We start from the raw sequence: 9,417 nt of genomic DNA on the forward strand, positions 1-9,417 counted from the left end.
CCAGAGCACATTGTTCCAGAAGTGCTGGTCTTTGCCCAGGTGTTCATTTGCAAACTTTAGTCTTGCCCTGATGTTCTTTCTGGAAAGCAAAGGTTTCCTCCTGGCACACCTCCCATGTAGATCAAATTTGTGCAGCCTCTTTCTAATGGTAGACTCGTGCACTTTGACATCAACAGTGGCAAGAGATACCTGTAGGTCCCGTGATGACATTCTGGGGTTCTTAGAGACTTCTTTCAGCATTTTGCGGTCTGCTCTCAGGCTGAACTTGCTGGGGCGGCCTGGCTTGAACAAGTTGGCAGTTGTTTGGAATCTTCTCCACTTGTAGATGATCTTCCGGACAGTCGAATGATTGATTTCAAATTGTTTGGAGATCTTTTTAAATCCCTTTCCAGACTCGTAGGCATCCATAACCTTCTTTCTGAAGGCCTCAGAGAGCTCTTTTGATCTAGGCATGGTGATGCTGCACACTTCAACAACAAAGAGCAAACCAAACTAAATGTCTGAGGTTTAAATAAGACAGGTTCCTCCAAGATCCTCTCTAACGATGTTCTAATCATTTGCACCTGAGCTGGTGCACCTGATTCTAATTTTAGGTATTTGAAGTAGTGATAAATGTAGGGGTGTACTTACTTTTTCCACATGCGAAACTTGCATTTATGTTTATTTAAATTATACAATGGACTACAACATGTGAATGTTTCATGATATTTGTTATATTATATCACCTTTATCTATCAATATTGTTGAAATGAAGATCAAATAGCTCTATGTTGAAATATGTTGAAAAAGTCAAAACTTTACATGGGGTGTACTTACTTTTTCACATGACTGTAGATCGTGCTCAGAAACGCCAAGCAAGAGTTGAAAAGAACCTTCTCATGTCGTTTTTCTCAAGACTGCGGGGTAAGGTGTTCTATGTGCTCTCTAGTTCAGTTCTGTGAAAACCGCTTCATAGTTTCACCCAGGACTAGTGTCGAGTTCAAAGCAAAGCATATCATATTCGTTGCCCATCTTAACCCAGTAGTCCAGTATTCCTGCTCAATCGTCGTCGTTACATGTGAAGATCATCACTCTCACCCAGACAATATCCCAAAGGTACTGACTCCGGCCACCAAGGCCTCAGGTGTTCATTATGAACAATTTTCCCTATTTATGCCATCGTATCAAGTAGTTCCATGCTCACGTGTTGATTGCTGCTTACATAAGATTCAGACCAAATTGCATTTTCAAGTCTAATCAGAATTGGAGTGAAAATTTGCAATTATGAAATGTAATGTGCAGTTTAATGTGCAGTAAATGTGCACATTTAATGTGCAAAATCGGCAATCTCGTGTCACCAGATTGCATAACCTCAGGTTGTAACTCCAGAGCATGATGACTAGCCGGTTCTATAAGGCAATGCATAACGGCCAAAGTCAGTGCGGCTGAACTTTAGCAAAGCGATAAACAGGTCCATGTTTTGCCTTTGTATTTGAAAAGTTAGTCTTCACTCTCACCTTCTACTGCATATTCGAGCTTGCCTACTCACTCGCCGTATGTCATTTGCAGGTCCCCCCCCCCCCCCCCCCCCCAAATGTACACTCTGCATATGTATGGGAAGGGGATCACGTTTGTGAAGTTTCGTGTTGATCAGATAAGGTTCGTTTTTCTATCCAAGATGGCTGCCACACCATGTGACCAATGATGTTTCCGTGATCATCTTTTAATCGCCATGCCTAGTCAATGACACACATAAAGTTTTGAGTCAATCAATTTGGTGGTTTGGGATAAGATGTTTTTTTAAAAGGTTTTAGGTTAAATTCAATATGGCTGCCAAACCATGTGACCTATGATGTCATAAATTTAATATTTCAATACAAATGGGTCATAAATCATGTGCATGCAATTTCTGATTTTTGGGATAAAGAATTCGATTGAAACATTTTTGGCCAGTATACCACTTCACCTACGATGTCATCATTATCATGCTTTTGTTCCCCATTGGGATTACTTGACAATGTGCCAAGTTTCAAATTTTTCCATTCAGTGGTTTCCGATAAATATATACAGACTTGGCATTTAATATGGAATATTTTTTTTGTGGGGTTGAACTTACTTTTCAAGATGTCTTAGAACCAAAAGTTCATTGGAATTATGTTGAAATTATTCTAGATTTTGTTAATGTGACCTTTAAAAGAAACAAAAACCACATCTGACATTTTGAAACAAATAAATTGATCCTTGAAAGTGATGTAAACTGATATCAAACTCAATTCACGGACAGTACTGTGTTAAACTTCTGTACGTTTTCCAGAAGTATCTCTTTATTTTGCACATTAGCCAATTTTTTTTTAACAAAAACAAAAGTTAAATTACGACTGGGATTACGGACAGTAAAATTACAGTTCAGTACTTCGTGTAACCCCCACGAGCATTCAGGAGAGCACGTACACGTTGAGGCATGCTGTTCACGAGATTTGCCAAGGTTTGGACAGGAATCGCTTGCCATGCAGTGACAATAGTCTGCTGCAATTCACGCACAGAGGTCGGCTGCTGGTCCAAGTTGTCGATTTGATGCGTTAATTCTGCCCACAAGTTCTCTATCGGATTCATATCCGGGGACATGGCAGGCCACTCCATATGCTCTACACCACGGTCAGCAAGAAAGTGTTGGATCATGCGAGCATGATGAGGCCGTGCATTGTCATCTTGGAAGACAAAGTTTCCTCGAAAGGCTGCACGAGCAAATGGAAGCAATGTTTCTTCCAGAATGGGCCTGTACTTGAACTGGTTCAGGTTTCCATTCAGAACAACCAGGTCAGTTTTGCCCCCTGCATGAAAAGCAGCCCAAACGGTCACCCCACCACCTCCAGCTCAGACTCTTGACACTATACAATCTTTGTTGTAGGCTTCATGCACTTGTCTGTGCACACGGACATGGCCATCTTGACTATAGACCAGAAATCTAGACTCGTCACTGAAGGTCACGTGATTCCAGTGTCCTGGCTGCCATTGACGGTGCTCTCTGGCCCACTGCAATCGGCGCTGGCGGTGTTGTCTGGTCAGGCGTGGCTTTCTCAGGGGACGCCTGTCATGATAGCCTGCTTGAACCAGTCGTTGGTTGACTAGCCTTCTGGATACAGGCACATTTGTCGGTTGCTGCCACTCAGCCCTAAGCCGATTCGCTGACTTGGTATGGCCATTGCGGACCAACCGGTGCAGCTGGCGATCATCCCTCCTTGCGGTTCTGCGGGGACATCCTGGCCTCGGTATTGGAGTAGGGACACCCCTCTGAGCATTTCGGTTTCAGGATCTTTGACACCTGACATTGAGTGATGCCATACTGCCGAGCAATAGCACGCTGTTTCATGTCGTAATTTCGTAAAGCCACCACTCCATGACAAACAGCATTGTCGAGTTGATGGACCATCTCCAGAGGAAGCGGCAATAACTTTTGGAGACGTGCAGCAGTTGTTTTCCACTAATACAGAACGCAACAACTCTTGTATACCCGACTGTGAAGCCAATCATCAAATGCACCTGTCCGTACATTTTGCCACGCCACCTGTGATATAATCCTGTTGTTGACTTCTTGCTGCGACAGACAATCAGTGACATGGTTCTTTTAACAAATAAATCACCAAAGTGTAAAAGAAACTCACTAGATTGATGTATTGAGTTAAGAAAGTAAACGCAAGTCAAGCAAAAAAAAATATTCCATATTAAATGCCAAGTCTGTATATTTAATTATTTGTGTTTATTCCAAGATGGCTGCCATGCCACGTGAATCTTTTTAACCTTCGCCAGAGGAGAGAGTATTGCATTTTAGGTCCATTTGTCTCTGGCCGCACAGAACGTGAGTACGTCTATTAATTACATACTATATAAATGTGAGTACGCCTATTAATTACGTACCATTGCAACATCAATACAGTATGTTTAATTACATACCATTGGAACATGAGTACAGTATATCGAATTGCGTACCATTGGAACATGAGTACGTCTATTACACACTATTCAAACTGTCCCCTCTCTGCCCCAATTGGACTATTGGAATGTAAGTATGTTGATTAATTATGCATTAATTGCATCGATTATAACGTCCGCCGAAGGTGGATGGAGGTTATGTTTTCACCCCTGTCTGTTTGTTTGTCTGTCTGTGAACAAAATATCTCAAAGTTGTGGACGGATTTGGTTGAAATTAGGCAGAGAGGTAGTGTATGTGACACGGATGAAATGATTAGATTTTGGTGAAGATCCGGATTCGGATCCGGTTACTAGAATTTTTATAGTGATTTTTCACCATTGGGAGATAGGGCCAAAAACGATACATAGCAGGATATCTCAAAAAGTTGTGGACCGATTTGGACAAAACTTGGTGGAGAGGTTGTGTGTGTGTGTGTGAAAAGGACTAATCGATTCGATTTTGGTGAAGATCTGAATATGGATTAGGATGTGAGAATTCTTTAATTTTTACGTGATTCTTCACCATTGAGGGATTGGGCGAAAAGCGATACATAAAAAGATATTGTTACAGACGCGGTTTTGGATGTTAGTTTACCGAGCGGTTTGGTATGACCGCGTCTGCACAGTTTACCCGATTCCACTCGAACGTTGGCCAAATCGCGCTATGCTAAATCAATTAAGGAAAGGACACAACGGCTGGGTTAAGTGACACGACACCAGGGGTACAGTTCTCAAGACCTCCGGAGGAGGTTATAATATTTGTATGCGGAACGTTTAGATTACAAGGACAAGAGGGACAGCATAGGAAGGTGGGCACTTAATCACGGTCTTATAGTAGCCCCGACAGACCACAGATAAACAGGACGAGACTGACTCACACAGGGATTGATGGCAAGGAAGGGCAGGTAGTCGATGGATAGCACAAGGTGCACCTTGGCTCAGGGACAGGATAAAGCGCGGTCCAAAAGATGCAGGGAGGTATCGTCGCGCTGGAGGTGGCGTCTGGTTCTCTTCAAGCTGGGGGCGCGTCTCTAACGTCACCTCCGGTAAGTGGCTGCGTATATCCAGCGGGGAGTGACACGCCCTCGGCTCGTTAGCTCCGCCCCAGATGGAATCGGCCCGCCGCTTCTTATTGGGTGTGGGGGGGGTTACCGGGCTCCGCCCTTGACGAGGGGCTGACAGTGAGCCCCTTCGTGGTAACCCCGTCGGAGCGCATGGTCAATGGCGGCTAACCAAGCCGGAGTGAGGACGCGCACTCCCCGCGCGCTGTTGTTGTAGTTGTTGTTGTTGTTGTAGTTTCATGAGGAAGATGGGAGGAGGTATGGGGAGGTCCTAAACTCACTACTGGTGCCATACAATCACATTCTGGTGCAACGAAGAGTCAGAATTAATGGAAACGAGTCCTTAACTGACATAGACTAAGAATAACTAGCAAGATGTCCTATAGTTGTCTACGTGAGATGCGGTGAACCTGGGCACGACATTTAATGGGGGAAAAAGGGGACGGTCGGTTCTACAGAGTGTTGTTTACAGACAATGGGACTAGGGAATGGGGGATTGGGGATAGTTGGGGAGTATTGGGGAAATAGGGGGTATATTTACAAGCGGATATGGAGGCCAAATCCCATATCCGCAACATTGCACCCTTCTCTACCTCGGGGCGTCCCGACCCGATAAATTTTTACCTACTTTAGTGTGGCACTCAGATGTAGTTCCCTCTACTATTAACTCTACCCTGAGTGCGACAGTTTTACAGATGTTCACAAATGAGTAAATATGTCCCCCTGCGACGTTGCACCCTTCTCCTCACAGAAACACACCCACAGGATAACCGAATCGCGGAAAGAATCCTCAAACTACACATACAGCCGGTAGGGAGCATTATTTACACAAGACTACGCTGATATTTACACTACGATCCAGGACCTGTTTTTGGAGGAACACATGCAGATGTTATGCATAGAGAGAGCACGCATGCCAGCATCGATACACCAACCCACGAGTGCTCTGTGGCCTTACGGCCTTTAATAATGTGCAGAGCACCCCATCCAAGCACCAAAAGCACCACCCCATCATGTACAGTCAGCACCATCCGGTGCACCAATAAAGCGTTCATAAATCACCGGTGGTGTCGCAGCCGGCCGATGTTCTGCCGCTGGTCTTGCCTTCATGTGGTGCACTTGGCCTTCTTGCTTCTTTAAAAATAAAGAAAGGCGCCAACCGCGTCCATTTCTGAATTGGGGCCGTCAGGGGGGCAACTATTAGTGGTTCACCTGTATGGCATAGGTGCCACATTGACCCATAGGTCCATCCACGGGTGGTGCTTGGCCGCAAAAGAACTGCGGTCCATTGTGGGTGGCCACCAAAATTGCGGTCCATATGGTGTATCGATCCCGGCAGCAAGCAGCGAAAGTGCAGGCCCACAACTGCGGAGCCAGCACCTCTCTCTCCTCTCTCTCTGCCCCAAAGCCAGATCCTCGGAGGTGGGAGACAAAAGAAGCAGACAAGTGAGTAAGGTGGTAAGGGCGCAAAAGTGCACGCAACATTAGGTAATGCACACTAGGGGCACATGGGAACCAGGTGAGACAGGTACGTTCCTACCGTACGCCCCCCCCCCCCACCAGGTAACCTACATTGCCCCTCCCTTACCCCTTACTGTATCCACAAAACACAACACTACCCATAACCATCTACTTTACAAATCAACAAACGTCCCTACTGTCTTCCCCGTTCCTCCCATAAACCAAATTCGTCTTCTCTCCCTCCTAACCAATCAAATTTGCCATTTCCAACTCTCATCACAATTTGCCATCTCCAACTCAACATCAAAATTTGCCATCACCAATTCATCATCAGTCCCTCCTAAGGAGGGAGAGATGGAATCACCCCAATGTCTCATCCACGTCGTGATGCGTCTCACAAATCCAACAGCAATTCTCCTTTCCTGCACACAGAACAAAGAAACACAGGTGTGGAGTCATCATCATCACCTCAGGTAAGTGGCTGCGTATGGTGCGACAGCTTCATCAATCCTAACTATTCCCTAAATGACTTTAACAACTTTACATTACCCGGGGTCTTTCTCCTGCCAAACCATTGGCCCTCTTACACTATGGGTTCTAAAAACCAATTCCCATTGACCAAACTGTGGTGCTTTTCAATTTGGGGTCTCACTCCCCCGATTCATCTCCCGGTGCCCTCGCACAATTTCTGGGCCGCGACGTGTAGCTCTCCCAACAGGTCTACCCACCTGCACACCTCCACCACTGCAGTTGCCTCCGAGCTTACCTGCTCCTTGCCCTAACCTAACTACCTGGGGAAGGCCCTCTGGCGCTCTCCCCACTCGGTGCCCTCTCTGGCACTGGGCTGCCCGATCCACACCCGGGATCCTCAGGCACCCACTGACACTAACGGCTCCCAGAGCCCACCTGCGGCCTCACCTGGCCGACATCCTCACAGTGGTGGAGTGCCCAACCAACTACACACACTAACAGGCTACACGCCCAGCCATTTCCACAACACTAATGCAACCATCCACAATACCATTCTGCAACCGCACCACAAATGCCAATATCCAACCACAATTTACCTATACCCTCTACCTAACACTTACACTACCCGCTCCGGGTACTCGTGAAAGGGGTCCACTCTTCCCCCATCCACACCTTCGCACCATGCACACCACTCCGTACCACCTACTCCAACTCTCTCCACACCACTCATTCTCTGCTCCATATATTCCACACACCTGTACTTGCACACCTGTGCTCTCACACCTGGTGCCACCTGCACCCTTCTCTCCCCAAGCACATTCGCGCTGATCCACAACACTCACTACTCATACACTGCTCCATACACCTGTTCAGTTGCACACCTGTGCAATCACACCTGTTCAATTCTCACACACATGGCATCATCTCAGCTAACTACTCCCTTCTGAAACTTGCGCTTCCCAGTCGTCCCTTTAAACGATTGCGCTCCCACGTCATTATCATCCACACTAATCTACCTGCGTCCCCACTACAGGTATCAGTCACTAACTAAACTTAACGTTACCTAATGTCATCTTCGCTAGATCCCTATCAATATCCTAACCCACCCGGGCTAGTTTTCACTGCCATACACCCCATAATCTATAGCGCATTTGCCCCACCTGTTTGTGAGGGATGACAGAGTTGCCATCCCACCACATCGGGCATCTCCCACTACCAATTTTGCACATCAAATTTCAACAAATTAAAAATTTGCCAATCACTACCCATCATCTGCCAATCACTACTGCCAATCCTTTGCCAATCATCAAATTTTGTTTTTTTTCTAATTTTGGGTCCAAAACACTAACCTCATCACACAGTCTACTCACTAATGCCTCTCGGTGCGCCAATTCCTGTCCAAAGCCCGGCTTCGTAAAGCCGAGCAATGAATGCGGGTTGTTCTGTGCCAGCGGCTGGATGCGTCCGGCACTCGGTGCAGAGACGGGGGCTTACCCGGCCCGAGATCCCATGCACCACCTCGGCGTGGAGCCATCCAATGTCCCGATCTCGACTTGCCGGCACGTCTCAATAGAAAGTGGTCGCCATGACGACCCTTCCTATCCAGCTGCCCGCTCCACCTAGTGGAGCCTGGACGCGGCCGTTCCACGCGAGGCCCGGCATGCACCGAGGGCCCGATTCGGCTAAAAGTCGCTCTAACCTCTAACCCGGTTACCTTCGATGCCTCACCTGCATGCTTACACCCCGCAGCCCGTTCCTTGCTCACACATCCAGCCGTTTCCATGCTCCTCGTACCTTTCCTTACACACCTCGGTACACTCATTCCACTCCCAGCCTTGGTCACACACCTGACCACCGAACACTTTGGCACACATTCGTTGGTCGCACACCTCACCAACACACCTCTTCGCACTCCCTCCTCGGTCACCTCCTCTGTGACAATCACAGGTGTGCTCTCATTCGCACACCCAACCACGTGCCTCACTACCAATTCCAGCGTGCATTCCCAATCACGCTCTACCATTCCAGGTGTGCATCCTTCCATTCCAGGTGTACATCCTCGCTCACCTGTCACAACCAACTCACGCTCCTTGTCACTCTCACTACTCACCTCCATTCTTGACAGCGCACTCACCCTTACTTTTGACAGCGCACTCTTTCCTCATGCACCCGTCCGTTACACACCTCTCTCGCGCACCCTCTCCCGTTACACCCTCTGTAACACTTACCACACCACGCTTCCATGTGCTCCCTCGCACACGCGCTACGACCGACTCACTCTCGCCAGCACCCTCACTCCTTGGCACGCACTTTTTCCTCACACACCCCAGAGTCGGACTTTCTCGCACACCTCCTTTTTCACACACCAGACCTGTCGCACACTTCACCAACGGCCTCTCACGAACACCCGGGTCCATCTCGACCCCCAAGCTTCTTAAATCCCCTGGCGCATCATACGCACGACCATATTGGTCAC

Source organism: Myxine glutinosa, chromosome 6, assembly GCF_964187855.1.
Source record: "Myxine glutinosa chromosome 6, kmMyxGlut1.1, whole genome shotgun sequence".
In the NCBI taxonomy this organism is placed as follows: domain Eukaryota; kingdom Metazoa; phylum Chordata; class Myxini; order Myxiniformes; family Myxinidae; genus Myxine; species Myxine glutinosa.